The following is a 17,574-nucleotide window of genomic DNA, read 5'->3' as shown; positions in this document are numbered from 1 at the left end:
AGAGAAAGGTACAGGGGAGATAAACGAGTGGGAAATAGTGGGAATTAAAGAAGAGTGGACCAAGAAATGTGAGACAGAGGGGGAGGGAGAAAAAGAAAAAGGAAGAAAGTAAGAGGGGGACTAAAAGATAGAGTAAGAGTCGTACAAAATTTAGATACACACCTACTATAAGGAGAGCACAAGTGTGTACGTACGCCGCTATATGTATATATAAATATAAAAATGGAACAAAAACGCAATAGGGGATAACACACACACAAACACATATAAGTTAAACCCTCCTTTCCTTCTCTCCTGAGCGTCCACTAATACTATATTTGTTCCACGTCCTCGCGTTGTTGTGTTTTTTTGTGATTTCTTGTTTGGATTAACTTATATATATATATATATATATATATATATATATATATATATATATATATATATATATACATAGATATATAAATATACGATGGTCTTCTCATGGTTTCCGACTACCAAATCAGCAAAGAATCCAATAGAATAAGTATCAAACTTAAAAAACCATTAATAAGAACAGTGTGGGATGGAGAGGGGTAGATTTGTTTGACTGAGCCCTTGAAGGTGGAGCCTCAGTATGGCCACAGTCCGATAATTGAAACAAGCGAGAGAATAAAAGAATATTGATAAAAAGGAGACAATTCACAGAAGTGTCTGGGAAAGTGAGAATGGGAAAGAAAGTGAATTGAAAGCCAGTAAGAAGTATATAAGAAAGCGTGTGTGCACTGAACAAAGTTAGGTGTTGTCGAAAGAAATCTGTTTTAAAAATCCAAAGAAGCAAGCGAAAAAATAGTTGATAAAAAAGGAAAATAGAGAGTGAAAAATAAAAATAAAGAGAGAGAGAGAGAGAGAGGTGGGAATATGAGAAGAGACAGATAGATAGAGATAAAGAGTGGTGGGGAGAAGAGGCGAGAAGAGATACATATATAGAGATAGAGAGAGAGAGGGAGTGAGTGAGAGAGAGAGAGAGGAGAGTGAGGAGGGTGAGTGTTCTATATGAAACGGTAATGTCATTCCGTTATGAGTCTTTGACGAAGTGAAGACCTAAAAAAACTTATCTCGGCAGGATTGCATAATTATGTAATTATATTCACTGAAACATGTGTCAGATAACGTAATTAAACAATTTATGTACCGGCTCCCCTATTTTGTTGCTTTCTAAATGTAGCCGTTGATCTTATGGAAACAAGTGAAAGGAAACTTGAACCATAATACATAAGTTCTCCTAGTTTTTTTTTCGATCTATAAAGATTCATATGCAGTTGTATGTCTTGCAATTTAAATCGCTTTATAAAATTATGTGTATGTGTGTAACTTACATACATACAACATATATATAGTATGAAATAACGGGCTATATAACTGACATGATATACATGTATTCACATATTTAGTTTTATATACATAATTGCTTTTAAAATAAGCAAATGCAGCACTTCTAGTTGATAGCATACCTGTAAGTTCAAGGCTTAGGGCATACCTGTAAGTTCAAGACTTAGGGCATACCTGTAAGTTCAAGACTTAGGGCATAGCTGTAAGTTCAAGACTTAGGGCATACCTGTAAGTTCAAGGACTTAGGGCATAGCTGTAAGTTCAAGACTTAGGGCATACCTGTAAGTTCAAGCTTAGGGCATACCTGTAGTTCAAGACTTAGGCATACCTGTAAGTTCAAGGTTAGGGCATACCTGTAAGTTCAAGACTAGGGCATACCTGTAAGTTAAGACTTAGGGCATACTGTAAGTTCAAGACTTAGGGCATACCTGTAAGTTCAAGATTAGGGCATACCGTAAGTTCAAGACTTAGGGCATACCTGTAAGTTCAAGACTTAGGGCATACCTTAAGTTCAAGACTTAGGGCATACCTGTAAGTTCAAGATTAGGGCATACCTGTAAGTTCAAGACTTAGGGCATACCTGTAAGTTCAAGACTTAGGGCATACCTGTAAGTTCAAGACTTAGGGCATACCTGTAAGTTCAAGACTTAGGGCATACTGTAAGTTCAAGACTTAGGCATACCTGTAAGTTCAAGGACTTAGGGCATACTGTAAGTTCAAGACTTAGGGCATACCTGTAAGTTCAAGGCTTAGGGCATACCTGTAAGTCAAGACTTAGGGCATACCTGTAAGTTCAAGGCTTAGGGCATACCTGTAAGTTCAAGACTTAGGGCATACCTGTAAGTTCAAGACTTAGGGCTACCTGTAAGTTCAAGACTTAGGGCATACCTGTAAGTTCAAGACTTAGGGCATACCTGTAAGTTCAAGACTTAGGGCATACCGTAAGTTCAAGACTTAGGGCATACCTGTAAGTTCAAGACTTAGGGCATACCTGTAAGTTCAAGACTAGGGCATACCTGTAAGTTCAAGACTAGGGCATACCGTAAGTTCAAGACTTAGGGCATACCTGTAAGTTCAAGACTTAGGGCATACCTGTAAGTTCAAGACTTAGGGCATACCTGTAAGTTCAAGACTTAGGGCATACCTGTAAGTTCAAGACTTAGGGCATACCTGTAAGTTCAAGACTTAGGGCATACCTGTAAGTTCAAGGCTTAGGGCATACCTGTAAGTTCAAGACTTAGGGCATACCTGTAAGTTCAAGGCTTAGGGCATACCTGTAAGTTCAAGACTTAGGGCATACCTGTAAGTTCAAGACTTAGGGCATACCTGTAAGTTCAAGACTTAGGGCATACCTGTAAGTTCAAGACTTAGGGCATACCTGTAAGTTCAGACTTAGGGCATACCTGTAAGTTCAAGACTTAGGCATACCTGTAAGTTCAAGACTTAGGGCATACCTGTAAGTTCAAGACTTAGGGCATACCTGTAAGTTCAAGACTTAGGGCATAGCTGTAAGTTCAAGACTTAGGGCATACCTGTAAGTTCAAGACTTAGGGCATACCTGTAAGTTCAAGACTTAGGGCATACCTGTAAGTTCAAGACTTAGGGCATAGCTGTAAGTTCAAGACTTAGGGCATACCTGTAAGTTCAAGACTTAGGGCATACCTGTAAGTTCAAGACTTAGGGCATACCTGTAAGTTCAAGACTTAGGGCATACCTGTAAGTTCAAGACTTAGGGCATACCTGTAAGTTCAAGACTTAGGGCATACCTGTAAGTTCAAGACTTAGGGCATAGCTGTAAGTTCAAGACTTAGGGCATACCTGTAAGTTCAAGACTTAGGGCATACCTGTAAGTTCAAGACTTAGGGCATACCTGTAAGTTCAAGACTTAGGGCATACCTGTAAGTTCAAGACTTAGGGCATACCTGTAAGTTCAAGACTTAGGGCATACCTGTAAGTTCAAGACTTAGGGCATAGCTGTAAGTTCAAGACTTAGGGCATACCTGTAAGTTCAAGACTTAGGGCATACCTATAAGTTCAAGACTTAGGGCATACCTGTAAGTTCAAGACTTAGGGCATACCTGTAAGTTCAAGACTTAGGGCATACCTGTAAGTTCAAAACTTAGGGCATACCTGTAAGTTCAAGACTTAGGGCATACATATATTCAGGCACTTTTCTCCATGAGCTGAGTGAATATTTCGAGTGGCTTCAGCTGCAGAGTTCCTTTTTTTAAAACTCATAAAGCATTATGTGCCTCAAATGCGACTTAGACGCTACCATGTTCGAAGTGAAATTTCGATTAGATTATCCTGCAAAAGGAGATTTAATTTCTTTAAATATGTCTAAATACATATAAATATTACTTGATGCCATTAGACATTATAAAATATTGTTAAATAGTTTACAAATTGAAAATATAGAAGTCTAGACATTACGTATGGGATGACCTGATTTGTCTCTTCTCAAAGCTCGTTTTTCCAGTGTTTAGCATTTCACATCGTCTTGGCTTAACAGCCCTCACCGTTTGTTTCTACTGTTTTGTTCTCACTGTCCTGTTTTTGTTACCACTTTCACCCTCCGCAAAACATCCCAAATTTGATTTAATTTGCTTTGCAGGAAGGACTGTTTTAACGAAATCGCATCTTGTCCTTACCTTCGTAACGCGGAGTAGATGAAACAGAGGACAACTGATGAAGGGAATGTTCTTTATGTTGCATGTTTCGTTTCTCTGTCTTTTCGTTATTCGAAAAAAGTTCGTTTTCTATGTTTTTGTTTTTTATATTCTTGTTTCTCATTCTGTCCACTTTTTTTTTTACCCATATATGCATGTATATATACACATATATGTAGGTATGTACATATAAGTATGTATATATGCACATATTTATATATATATATATATATATACAGAGAGAGAGAGAGAGAGAGAGAGAGAGAGAGAGAGAGAGAGAAGACAGGCAGACAGATAGACAGACAGACGGATAGATAGACAGAGGGAGATATAACATTACAGCAGAGTATTATGGATAGGTAGAATCGATAAAATAAAGTATCATTCGAATACTAAAATCGTTATAATCGATGATACACATCCGCGTAAATCTGAAGCATTGTGACTATTTTAGGAAATAATATTGTTTTTACTATAAGTTCTTGATACTATCTGCAAATATTGATTTCAAATTTTTGGTACAAGGCCAGCAGTTTTGGGGGAGAGAGAAGTCAATTATATCGACCCCAGTGTTCAAATGGTACTTATTTTATCGACCCCGAAAGGATGAAAGGCAAAATCGACCTCCGCGAAACTTGAACTCAGAACATAAAGACGAACGGAATGCCACTAAGCATTTTTCCCGGCGTGCTAACGATTCTTTTCTTCTCTAGTCACAAGGCCCGAAAATTTTGGGGAGGGGTCCAGTCGATTAGATCGACCCCAGTACGCAACTGGTACTTAATTTATCGACCCCGAAAAGATGAAAGGCAAAGTCGACCTTGGCGGAACTTGAACTTAGAACGTAAAGACGGACGAAATGCCATTAAGCATTTTTCCCGGCGTGCTAACGATTCTGCCAACTCGCCGCCGTTTGCTACAATCATTATCTCTCTTGCAACACCCCTCTCTCTTTTTCTAGTCATTACTCTACCGTCCCACTGCTTTTCTCTCACACACAGTCTTTCGTTTGTCTATATTCTTTCTCAGCACCCATGTTCCTTCTACTATCACTTTAATATCCTTTGTCTTTGTGACATACGTAGCTACCACACGTCTTTCTTGCTATTCGGTCTTGCCTGTTTAAAACTAACATCAAAAGAATTACATTTCAAACTTTTTCTCTCACGTCAGACCAATGCTCCGCAACTTTTTTTCACTTGCGGTAACCTTATATTCTTTTCGAAATTCGGCGGCACACCTGAATTAAATATATAACTAAGAGTATAGTGAAAAAATTATTCTCAGGTTACACTGCGGCACACCTAGTATCGTCATATCGGAATACCGGTTGCGGAGCACTGGGTCAGACACACACACTTTGGTTTCATTTTGTTTCATATTGTTTCGGTCAAGGAAAACGAATGTATTTTCTGTACTTCCTTCCTCCCTTATCCATGTTCTTTATGGAGTTTCTGTTCCAGTCGTTTGGACCTACACTTTACATTTTTCATGTCTTGTGAGTCTCGTATTCACTGTCTGTTATATCGAAAAATACTTAATTATATATCCTCGACGCTTTTGCATCTCTTCCTCTCCAGATCAAAATTTTGACATACTAGAAGACTTAAAAAATGAAAGCCAGAAGTACCAATATAGCTAAAGTTTTATGCAAAGTAGAATAGTATATCTGGTAGGCAAATTCATTATTTAAAAAATAGGCATTGGGTCAAGACTAAAAATGTGAAGACTTGGTAATATTTTAGGCAATAACTCAAGCAAATTTTTCTGTGAATTATTTGTTATAGGTAGCTTTTATTGTAATATATAACTAATTTTTGTATTATTCTATTTATTGTACTAATTATGTACTACTATTACTTTTTATGACGTATTTTCAAATTTCTAATTATTAATTAATTATTAAAAAATGAATTTTTTTAAAGTGCAAAAAATATTTTGAATTATTTTTTATTTTTAATAGAAGAAACAAGTAATAACAAATAGAAGTAATAACTTGTAATAAAATTTTTAGTTTTAATATTTTCTAAATCTGAATATTTTATCTGAAATTTTATCCTTAGCTGCAAATATTTTAAGTAAAAATCTTTCTTGTTCTGTACTTTACCAGATGTAATAACTTGTCCTGAACTTTTCCAAGCGTAATAACTTGTCCTGTACTTTTTTCCAGGTTTATAATCTTAAGAATATTATTTCTCTTGCTCGCATTTTTCCATGTAATTAATATATGGGCCTAGATGATCTATTATTTTCCACCTGATATCATATGGAGTCCCTTTGGATCTTTGAGGTGCTCCACATGGCGGACCAGGGACTTGACAAGCAGTCTTTCTTGGACTCTGAAGGTCGACTGGTGGTTGCGGAAGCGACGTTTAAAACATGTACTGGCTGGTCCGATATAATTACAAACTTGGGATGTGGCCATATTCGCACTCCTGGTATATGTCTGATAGGCTCCGGACCTGGGGATGCTGTTGGTGACACCGTTGCTGAGGCAGTCGATATGGCGCAATGATTCGGCAGTCTTGTCGCCGTGGTCATCACTACTGGTCCAATGGTTGGCGATGCAGCTGCCGACGCTAGTGCGGGTGCTGCCGGTGGTAACATATGGTGTGGGGCTGGTTACCCCATCGGTGTTGATAATTGTTTGGTCATCATCTGTGGTAGTGGTACTGGGAACGCAGGATACCACCTCTATGTCGCTGGTCCTGGATTGGTCATCATCTCTAGGTGTAGCGATTGTACTGGTGGTCACTTTCGGTGCAGGGCTGGTCACTCTATCTGTGTCTATGATAATGATTTGTTCATCATCTGTGGTGGTGGTGGTATTGGAGACGTTGGCTACGTCCTTTATCACGCTGGTCTCGGACTGGTCATCATCTCTGGCTGTGGCGATTGTACTGGAGTGAGATCTGCTAATATTGCACCTAATATAAAAAGCATTTTTAACAAATACCCACAATACAAGGGAGGAGGCAGGTTGTTGTTGCAGGGTATATAATAACTTTCCAGTAGGATGCCGATGCGAGGCTGAAGGAGTCATCTATGAAGCTACGGTGACACCTAGACTTGCTATCCGCATTACCAGCAATGTACCATCCAACAGCAATATTAGCAGATTAACCAGATTTCACGCTATACATAAAAGTTCTGAACCTTTCACGCAACACCACCCTATCTTGTAGCCCATGGCCCAACAGGTGATTTTTAATTTTAAGAAATTATGCGCCAAACACCTATTTCGTCGATGTTTTGAAGCCACCGAAAACACAAATTTAACCTTTCGTGAGTTTTGGAAGGAGCACTGCAACATTGTCAACTGCTTGAAAATCATTGATATGGCCTGGCAGAGTGTAACAAGGAGAACTCTAAATTCCGCATGGAAGAAACCGTGACTGACTGCGTATCCGAAAGAGTCTGAGACATCTGTAGTCGAGGAGATAGTGTATCCTGGCAAGTCTATGGGCAATGAGGTTGATGATGGGGATGTTAACGATCACGACGAGGAACACTCAGAGGGGTTGACCACAGATGAACTCCTGCAGCTTCAGGAGCAGCAGCATTTGGATGCGGTGGAAGAGATTGGTTTCAAGGAAGAGGACAGTATAACAGAGAATGCAATCTCTTGGCAAAGTGGCAGTATGTTTTCTAAATTTGTAGAAAAATATCATCTTGAAAAAGTCGGTAGAGGTGGTGCAGTTGCTTTATTTAATGACTCTGCTCTGGCGGCGCATTTTCGCAACATTTTGAAAGGCGGGAAAAAACAGACTTCTCTCGATATGTTTCTAAGGAAACGACCTGCAAGTGTAAAAAGTGAAGTGCGCCCAAAATGCCTAAATTAAACGGAGAGAGAAAAGGCCAGAAACTGTTCTTCCTGAAGTCTTAATGGAAGGGGAATCTCCTTCCAAGCAGTAATCCTTCTTCTCCCCGTTCAATCGTCTTCCTCGCGCACAAATAGTGCCATCTTTAACTTAATTCAGTTAATAAATCCTGTTTACATATTTCTTTTGCATTCTCTTTTTTGTAATTGTCATTTTACTTGTAGCTACACCTTCTCGGTTTTAAAGCTCATAAAAAATTATTTTTGTCTGGTTTTGGGAGGCTGGAACGGATTAATTATACTTTAGTTAATTTCAGTGGGGAAAATTGATTTGTAAAATGAGTAAATCGTAAGACGAGCTCGGCCATGGAACGAATTAAATTCGTACAGCGAGGTATCACTCTATTGAATATATAAAAACCTAATTTCATTTTCAAATGCTCTTAATTTGGCTCGGCATACACATCCTTATCGATCTAAACTCGAAAATGTTCGTCTTAATCGAGAATTTTGCTAAACGCTCTGCACATATTAATATTCATTTTTTTGTATGTGAACATTTTATATTTGTAATTACTATGTATTTATAACGTGAGAAAATAATTTAATCGTTATCATTCAGACGAAATATCGATATAAGTTTATTAATATATACATTAGCGTATAAATGCATGCACACACACAGACATAGCTCCATATAGAAAACAGTAACACCAAGAATCAATTTATATTGAATGAAAGGCAATGGCGTTTATTGGCTGTTACTAAAAGCCTTATAGTTGTAGGTCAGAAATACTTGAATATTTATGGAAAACGAGTTCTGCTTGGTATTATGCACGTACGTACATACTAACATATGTACACGTACATAGATAATATGTACGTTATACACCTTTCGTATGCACGTACATAGGTAAACGTACATACATTGCATTTATCTTTATTTTCATATATTTAATACACACACACACACACACGTATATTTCACATACATGTTCATATATATATATTACATATATAATACATGTATGTATAATATGAATATATATGTGCGTTACATAAATATTGCATATATACAATACACACACACACACACACATATATATATATATACATATATATATGTATATGTATATATATATACATATACATAAATACATGTATACATTTACATACATATATACATACATACGTACATACACACACACACACACACACACACACACAGAGTCAAAGGGTCGTACCTCTAATTTCTTTTTTCTATTCCCTTCCATTTTGCGTTTTTGTTCATTCCACTTTTTGAGCCAACCCGTGTTTTCTCATGTACCAGCATCCTGATTTTCTTATAGAAGAAACCATGTGACCGGAGCCTGTAGATGGCTTGGAGACACCAAACCACGCGTGTCAATGTTAGGAAACTAATGGTAGCTCATATTTTAATACAGTGTGCATTAAACGATGTTTATCTCTCATTGGATAGAGTACTCTTTTTGTTGATCCAACTTTAACAGAACAGCAAGATATATATATATATATTATATATATCATATACAGATATACCGTATATTCGCGCCCAAATCTCTCTCCCCCTCTCTCTCTCTCTCTCTCTCTCTCTCTCTCTCTCTCTATATATATATATATATATATATATATATATATATAGAAGACACACGTCCAAGGTGCCACGCAGTGGAACTGAACCCGGAACCATGTGGTTGGGAAGCAAGCTTCTTAGTACGCAGCCACGCCTGCGCCTATACGTATATACATGTATGTGTGTGTGTGTGTGTGTGTGTGTGTGGTGTGTGTGTGTGTTTGTGTGTGTTTAATCGTATGATGCATGCAAAGAACAAATTCAGATACGAGACTTACAATGTCCTCGCTGGCACGTTGCAGTAGGTTATGTCGTTTTCTCCTATGCGATGGTTCCTCAATCATTTTGTCTTCAAATATCAATAACGGCTTAAGACACAACGTGGAGTTATGTAGATAAATCTCACTGAAAGTCGTTCTCATTTCCTTAACTTAATGTGTCGTCGCTAATTATGAATTGCTGTGATACTATCCGTATATCAGCGTATTGCAGTGATCAAATCTTTCTGATTCGATAAGTCTCAAATATTATTATTTATTTAACTGCTGTAAAAAAAAAAAAAAAGTATATATTATCATTAGGCGTAGGCATGGTTGTGTAGAGAGAGGTTTGCTTCTCAACCATATGTTTTCGGGTCCCTGATATTCCTGGCTAAATGAACAGAATGAAAAAGTATAGTCAATTTAGAGTGATTTTGAAAATTGAACAAGCAGTACACAAACATTGTTTATCGTTGATCATACCTTTAAGAACAACATCACGACCATACTAAAAATGCTTAATTTTGCTAAAGGCTTTTCGCACAGTATTTTCGTTATATTTGTGAGGGTATATACTTCTAAAATTACTACATATTAATACGAAAGGAAAATAATTTAATCGTTTTCTTTCGATATCGATATAATCTAAATATCGATATAATCTTATTAGTATACATTAAAATTCACATACACACATACATATATACATACATATGCAGGCATCTTACGAAAATGGTAAAATGACGAAAAAGGCAATAGTTTTCACTGATTATAACCACAAATACTTGTAGGAATAGTTTTAAAATACTTGGATGTGTAATGTTATTACTTTTTCTAAAAAGCAGCGAGCTGGCAGAATCGTTACTGCGTCGGGTAAAATGCGTAGAGGTATTTTGTCCGTCTTTACCTTCTGAGTTCAAATTCTGCCGGGTCAACATTTTCTTTCATCCTTTCGGCGTCGATAAAATGAATACATGTCGAGTACTGGGGCCAATGTAATAGACTATCCCCTTCCCCAAATTTTCAGGCCTTGTGCCTATAATAGAAAGGATTGCCTTTCTAAAAGGCGGTGAGCTGGCACGCGCTGGACATTTCGTCCATCTTTACGTTCTGACGTAAAGACGGGACGACTTTGCCTTTCATCTTTTCGGAGTCGATAAAATAAATAGCAGTTGAACACCAGTGCCTCCTCCGAAATTGCTGGTCTTGTGCCAAAATTTGAAGCCATTTTCACCTTTCTAAAATTGGCGAGTTGGCTGAATCGTTACCACACCGGATAAAATACTTACCGACATTTCCTGTCTTTACGTTCTGTGTTCAAATTCCACCGAGGTCGGTTTTACCTTTCATGTAATCGCCTAACCCTTCTTCCAACATTTTAAGTCTTTCTTGATACTTGAACTAAGGAACTAGGGAACTACGAGCTCGTTCACCCTGCTAGAAATAGCAGCCAAATCTATCTCAAGTCACAAGATGCCGTTTTAAAATATGGAGAAAGAATTGGAAAATGTATCTATAAATACACTCTGCTTGAAGAAGAAGAAACCGGTTCCACACGGCTGTAGATTTTCTGATTCAAGGATAAGCATGGATTAAACAACGAAACAAGTCAATATATGAAATTGATATACTGTATGCGTAAGAACCTGACGAGAATAATTTTTTTTAAAATCTCATATTGAATAATACTTAGAAATTAGTAATTGTAATACAAGAATCTGAAAGTGTTGCATTCCTGAAGGTATTGCCGTAACATGAAACGACTTCTAAGTTCATTGACTTTCTTGTAATGTGAAAGTGAATGAAAACAGCATTTGAGTTACGGAATTCTACATTATGGCAAGCGTTTTGGGGAACGCAAAGCTTCTATAATGCACTGGAAATCTTTAGTTCCGTTTGCGTATGAAACCCTACTGCGGCTAGCTGGAGGAGAATTAAGGGTAATTATATACGAAGTTGGATGCTGAGACTAATTATGTAATGAGATGACAAATTTCATGATTAATTCTGCTCGAGTAAGGTAAAGCAAATCGTTACAGCAATGAAGAGGAGGAAGGAAGAATACTTTCACATCTCATCTTGGGGTAAATTAGGTTTGGCATCGTCATGGTGACTGAAAGAGATAGACTAAGTATACAATATTGAGTGCTACTAATAGCTAGGGATTAACCTTACGGTGGGCTGGCATCCCATCAGAAAAAGCTCTGACCTAAGCAGCCTAAAAGTTCTCCAGGCAAGCTTTAGGTTAATGACGGTATCCCAGCGTGGTAATAGCTCATGGGATGGAACCAGTGTGAATATGCTTCGCTGAAGAATTCTGTTAATACTGCAACATATCCACAAGTGTCCCCCTCTCCACTGCATTTCATTTTAAATAAGATTTAATAGAATCTATATTCCAGGATTATCTCCAATGGCTTTTCAAGATAGAAATATTCATTAAGAAAATAATTTCTTTCCTCCGCAATACATTTGTAATTAACATTGTTATGACGCATTATTATAATTAATCACTTACATTTTCTTGTAGGGGACGTTCCTGGATATTTTTATCATACCCTTCAGTGGTGCTTTTGAGAATTATAATAAGTGTATTTACTTTTAATGTTGTGAATTCAAATTATTTTTAAAGGACAGACTTAGAAATTAAGAACAAAAATGAATGTTTAAATATAAATTTGCAATTACACGTTGTAATGTACAGTATGATATATTAAATATATATATTCCAAGATTGAAACGTGCGGTAGAAAGAATATGTTTCACAGATATGAATTTAACTCTGTTACAAGCCATTTTTGTATATCTCAATATTTATTTATTTAGTGATTTAAATTTTATATCGTATTTTAACGAAAAACAGTGTTGTTATTTATAAGTTTATAAGAGACCGATCAATGGCTCACGAAATTTCTGGCGGAGAAAGTGACACCTGTTGAAGCAGAAATAGACGTCGCAGTTTTCGTTTTGTTTACAGACGATTAGGCCGTATTTTCCTCAATGGCATGTTAAATTTAGAGAAATTTTTGAGTTTTGAAATTACACCCCTCCCCTCGCATTTGGAGTGGTATTAGTTGCCAATAAGCGATTATTCTACTTCTCTTAGCTATTTGATCAATCCTCAGAGAACAAGGACCACACATCCTTCCACCCACGAAAATAACATTATAGTAAATGTTATTTAAATCAGCCACAAATCAGTAGCTCGATAAAGTGGTTAGATTAATTTGCATATAGTACATGACGTGGTTAGGTTAATTTGCATATGATAAATAGGTTAGCGGTGTGATGAAATATTCAGTAAATAACTTTAACCATGAAATTCATGTAGTAGAGTTCAAAGTAGTTAGACTACAGTTAGGAACGGCTGTACTTCTAGAAATATAGAAAAGTGAATGCTGCTTGTTAGTCTCTTAGCAAAGAGAAAATTAAAGAGATTACTCTTATTTGTTTCACATTATTTATGTGCCAATTAAATAAGTTTGGCCGAAATGAGAACACAACCAAGATACAAGCTTAGAAATACATCGGATCAGCCAGGACTGTCTTCAAGGATTCCGGAAAGACGATTCGTCACATTCCTGACAAGTCACGCGTGGTGCCTCAGAGACGAAGACCCCCCGTACGATGATATCAAGTGGAGGATCATAGAGCAGCCGGGATTCTACATTAACGGGAGCAGGTACAGCAAACTTTGCATCGCTCCCTGAAACAGAGGTACCGAACTCTCACCAGGAAATTTATAGTCCCTCCATCTATTTCAAACGCTATCTCCTGCAAGCAGATTAGATCCGGAAATGTCCTGACGAACTAAAAGCAGCCTAAGGGCGAAATACCCCATTTCCTCTCTTATTCTCCAGATGAATTAATCTAAGGGAGATAACCCGCCCTCGCCGACCTAGATTGTTTATTCGCTAGTTACTTACTAAGTAAGGAACCGTAACAAATTCCTGCCTCCCAGAGTTGAAGAGTTATATATGCCTGCAGTTTTAGAGTCTGACGAGTCGTCCATGTGGCTGGGCACTTTATGGATGGGTAACCATTGGTCACTTTATGACCGGACATGGATGTAACTGCATATAAATATGTGTGTGTGTGTGTTTGTGTGTGTGTGTGTGTGTGTGTTTTTGTGTGTATGTTTGTGTGTATGTTTGTGTGTGTACGTGCGCGGAGTATGCGTAAATGCTTTCCCAAATAAAAATGCATTACATTTTTAAAGCTCCGATGAAGCTAGAAAGTGATACACAAGCACTCAACTATCCATTGTATCTTATAGCGGAAACAGCTGTAAGCTAATGAAGTTCTGTCATTTATATATATATATATATATATATATATAAATGACAGAACTTCATTAGCTTACAGCTGTTTCCGCTATAAGATACATACATACATATATATATATATATATATATATATATATATATATATATATAATATATATATATAATATATATATATATATATATATATGTGTGTGTGTGTGTGGAATATATATATACACTTGCGTCAGAAATTAATTAGCACTTCTCAAGTTTCTACATTTTCTTACATTTCTTAATTTAATTAACTTATTATCAGAACGAACTCGTTTTTAATCAAAAATTTATAAAACATATCCCAGCATACCACATAATTGTTATTAATCGTGAAATTTAGTCAATATCTTGTTGCTCCTCCTTTGGCAGCAATGACAGCTGCTACGCGGGCCGGCATGCTGTCTATGAGTGCCTGCAGGTACTGTGCAGGGATGGCCCTCCATGCAGCAAGAAGTGCCCCAAACAGCTCGTGTCGGTTCCTGTATTGCTGCACATTCAAATCCCTACCCAATCGACTCCAGAGGTTCTCAATAGGGTTCAGATCATGACCGTCACCCCATGGTCCTTGAAGAAACCGGTTGTGAGCTTGGCTGTGTGGGGAGGCGCATTGTCCTGCTGGAGCACGTACTCCTCGCCACCAAAGAGGTATCCCGCAGAGGGTATGGCAGCATTCCATACTATCTCAACGTACTTTGTGGCGTTGATGTTGCCTTCGATGGCATAGAGCCGCCCAACACCACTGTAGCTGAACGCCCCCCACACCATCAGACCACCCCACCATGCTTCATGGTGGGAGCAATGCAGACTTTGTTGAAGCGCTCACCCCTGCGGCGTCGCACATGGACAAGCTTGTCACTGACGAGACTGAATCGTGACTCGTCAGTGAACATCACTGTCCGCCACTGCTGCACGGTCCATGTCTTGTGTGCACGGGCCCAGAGCAGCCGCCTCTTCTGGTTTTGGGCTGTAAAGTGCGGCTTACGGGCGGCCCTACAGGATTTTAGACCAGCTTCCAGTAATCTGGTCTTGACGGTGGTTGTAGACAACTGCTTCCCTGTCACCTTTTGCATCTCCTCCGCCAGTTGCCGGCTTGTTGCCCTTCGGTCGTTCAGTGACTTTCGGATCAGCATCCGGTCCTCCCGTTGGGTCGTCAGCCTCTTCCGCCCCCTACCCTTTTTCTCAGCTGCTGATCCGGTTTCCTCGTCTTTCTTAAATAAGCACTGAATTGTGCGCCTGGCTACACCAAGTTTTCTGGCTATTGCAGCCTCCGACAGCTTCCCACGCCACGAGAGAGCCTCGTACCGTCTCTCCAAGGTCATGCGAGGTCTTGGGCCCATCTAGGAATGAACGATAAAAACCAGTTATTTTCATTAAAACTATTCATTTGAATAATGTTATGCTATAACAAAACTGCTATGAGTTATTATTCATTAAACAAAAAAGAAAGAAAGCAGAATTTCTCACCCTATTTGATGTATAACAGAAAGTTTTGTGAACCGGAAGTGACGTCACGAAGCAGAGTGTAGGAGAATTTGTGAGGAAAAAATGTCTTGCAAATACACAGATCAATTAACCTACGAGCTGTTCAAAACGTCTTACGCGATGAGAAAACTTAGTACGGTGTGATTTCGGTCCTTGCGAGGCGCTACCTATATCTATTAAACAAAGGAAGATTTGTCTGCATCCGCACTCCAAGTTGTTGCACTGCTATGTCAACATCATTAGGCTGTAGACTCTCAAACCGCTCTGCAAACAAAGTTCCGTCATCGTTCTGCGCAACAGTGAACTCGCAACAAAGCAATAGTTCGAGATATGGCCACTAGGTGACAGCACATACCTTGAGTGAAGAGCAAATCAAGGGTGCTAATTAATTTCTGACGGTAGTGTATATATATATATATATATATCACAAGCATGCACATACACATACATACATACCTACATATTTACATATATACATACACACACATACATACGTACGTACACACGTACATACATAATACATAATACATACATGCATACGTACGAACACAAGTACATACTTACGTATGTACACACGTACGTAGGTACATACATGCATACAGACATACATACATAATGCATACATAGATACACACATACATACATGCATACATACATACATACATACATACATACATACATACATACATACATACATATAGATGAGTGATAGAAAATGGAATTAACAACAGTATTTAAAAATCATTACAATTGTTTCAACACCTTCTTATACCATTTGTACATTGGTAAGATATTGAGTAATCATTATTAGAAATCCAAGGTGTAAACTGCGCTTCCTCAGGCGATTGTTAAATGATTCTTCCGTTAGATTCTCTCACCATTTTACAGTGTGATAATGCATACCTAAAGTGACGTGTCATTCCCAGCAGTTTACAGATAAAGATAAAACCATAGATATAATGACAGACCAAATACAATTATAATCAAAAGCAAAAGGCTTAAATAGAGAAAAATATTCGAAGGAAAAGAAAAGGCTCTGATTGATTATAAATTACCATTCTTTTAAATTCATTTTAAATGAATAACGTCACCAGTTCCATTTTCTACCATTTATCTGCTTGTATAAATTCTACTATGGAATTCCTGATATATATCCAGCAGCAGGAGCATTTCTACTGTATGATGACATCAGATAGCCAATATCTGTGGACAAGCTTTGCATAGCATTCTACAAGGTTTTTACCCGAATCTTATATTATTGTATGTATGTATGTATGTATGTATGTATGTATGTATGTATGTATGTATGTATGTATGTATGTATGTAGGTAGCTATATAAGTAGGTAGATAGGTAGGTATGTATGTATTTATGCAGGCATGGCTTTGTAGTAAGAAGCTTGTCTCTTAACCATATGGTTTCGGGTTTTAGCTCCACTACGTGAAACTTTGGGTAATATAAATGCGCCCTTTTAAAGCATGGCCAGGCTCATGGGCCCGGTTTCCCGGTTTGTATGGTGTATGTGTTCTCCATCTGGAAGGGACGCCAGTCCCTCGCAGGATTACACATTTTTGCCAGCTGAGTGGACTGGAGCAACGTGAAATGAAGTGTTTTGCTCGAGAACACAACGCGTCACCCGGTCCAGGAATCGAATCCACAATCTTACGATCATGATGCTGACACCCTAAGCCACGTGCCTTCACAGAAACTTTGGGTAAATGTTCTCTAATATATACCTGTGCTTACCACAGGCTGTGAGTGGTTTAGTTGAGGAAAACTGAAAGAAACCCGTCGTATATGTGTGTGCAGGGCCGGCCCTTAGGTTACTATTGCCCCGGGCAAGCTGAGCTTCGGTGTGTACAATCTGATGGTCGTGGAAATTTCTTTGTTTTTGTCAGGCCCTCCTTGGCGCCCCCGAGCACAGTCCCTTGTGACTGCCCAAGTTGCCGGTACCTTGAGTAGGTCCTGTGTATGTATGTGTGTGTATAAACATACATATAAATGTGTGTGTATGTGTGTCTGTCTGTGTATGTGTGTGTATATATGCATGTTTGTATGTGTGTATATAAGTACACACATAC

At 38.1% G+C, this 17,574-nt stretch overlaps 1 long non-coding RNA gene across 1 annotated transcript; it reads left to right on the top strand.

The window, feature by feature from the left end:
* The first annotated feature begins 543 nt into the window (after positions 1-543).
* On the top strand, positions 544-9,364 carry LOC118762830. Its single transcript, XR_004998579.1, has 3 exons — positions 544-554; positions 5,720-5,726; positions 9,268-9,364. It is a non-coding gene; the product is annotated as an uncharacterized LOC118762830 (long non-coding RNA).
* Positions 9,365-17,574: the final 8,210 nt, after the last annotated feature.

The sequence above is a fragment of the Octopus sinensis genome, linkage group LG3, assembly GCF_006345805.1.
Source record: "Octopus sinensis linkage group LG3, ASM634580v1, whole genome shotgun sequence".
In the NCBI taxonomy this organism is placed as follows: Eukaryota; Metazoa; Mollusca; class Cephalopoda; order Octopoda; family Octopodidae; genus Octopus; species Octopus sinensis.
This window is presented reverse-complemented; position numbering and strand designations above follow the sequence as displayed.